The sequence below is a fragment of the Sapajus apella genome, unplaced genomic scaffold (genome assembly GCF_009761245.1).
Source record: "Sapajus apella isolate SASKATOON/1434 unplaced genomic scaffold, GSC_monkey_1.0 scaffold62, whole genome shotgun sequence".
Lineage (NCBI taxonomy): Eukaryota > Metazoa > Chordata > Mammalia > Primates > Cebidae > Sapajus > Sapajus apella.
Window position 1 is genome coordinate 16,819,928 of NW_022437002.1, and position 1,301 is coordinate 16,821,228.

Here is a 1,301-nt window from a genome sequence, read left to right on the forward strand (position 1 = left end):
TGGGCTGCAGAGTGAGACACCGTCTCAAAAAAAGAAAAAGAAAAAAATAAAATCTGGGGGCCTGGCGCGGTGGCTTATGCCTGTAATCCCAACACTTTGGGAGGCCGAGGCTGGCGGATCACCTAAGGTCGGGAGTTCGAGAACAGCCTGACCAACATGGAGAAACCTTGTCTCTACTAAAAATACAAAATTAGCCAGGCGTGGTGGCACATGCCTATAATCTCAGCTACTCTGGAGGCTAAAGCAGGAGAATCACTTGAACCCCGGAGGCAAAGGTTGCGGTGAGCCGAGATTGCACCATTGCACTCCAGCCTGGGCAACAAGAGGGAAACTCTGTCTCAATAAATAGATAGATGATAGATAGATAGATAGATGATTGATTGATTGATAGATAGATAGATAGATAAAATCTGTCCAAAAGCAGTAGCTCAAGAGAGCCTGAAGTGGGTGGATTGCTTGAGGCCAGCAGTTTAAAGCTGCAGTGAGCCACTCCCTTCCAGCCTGAGCGACACAGCAAGACCCTGTAATTTTTAAAAAAAAAAACACTAAATACTAGATTGCTGGGCGTGACAGCACATGCCTGTAATCCCAGCACTTTAAGAAGCCGAGGGGGGGGGGGGGGGGGGGAAGGATCACTGAGACCAGACATTGGAGCCTCCCCAGTGCGGCAAATACCCATCTCTTGTAAAAGAACAAAAATAGGTGCGACGTGGCAGCTAAAAAACAAAAGATAACACTATACAACAAATAGTAATTACAACCTTAAAGAAAAATAACAGACTTTTGCTAATTTTTGCACACGTTTAATCAGCCCCGTCAAAACAGGGCCTCAAAAAATTGGATTAAGACTCAGAATTGTTCCTCTCCACGGAAATCTTTAGTAAAAGGCGAAAGATTTATACGATTTGAAGAGAAACCAGAGTATGCAGTGTGATTGAAGCACAGAGTCCTCGGGTGACGGTCACCACTACAATAGCAATGGTTACTATTAACCCAAAGGAGCTAGTGACTTCTGCTTTTGTCTCAAACAATTGTGGTAAAGGAGCCTCATTTTTAGGTAATGGAAAACAGGATTTTTTAAAAAGGGAGAATCTACTTCTTTTAAAGTAAATCGTGTTCTGTGTCCAATGCATTGTGGGTATGTAAATGAAGCTGATGCACCACCCCCTCGGTTTCCGGAAATACCCAAAATAGTTCGTTAGTGTTCCTAGGCGTTGGGCCACCACCAGGGGGCAGAGCGGAAGCCAAATTTACAAAATATAGACGCCTGGTCCAAATAGAAAGTGACTTTATTTTATAAT

At 44.0% G+C, this 1,301-nt stretch overlaps 1 non-coding gene across 1 annotated transcript; it reads right to left on the reverse strand.

Moving 5' to 3' along the window:
* Positions 1–809: 809 nt before the first annotated feature.
* LOC116529665 lies at positions 810–925 on the reverse strand. The gene has a single exon (XR_004259594.1). It is a non-coding gene; the product is annotated as a U5 spliceosomal RNA (small nuclear RNA).
* Between the last annotated feature and the right edge of the window lie 376 nt (positions 926–1,301).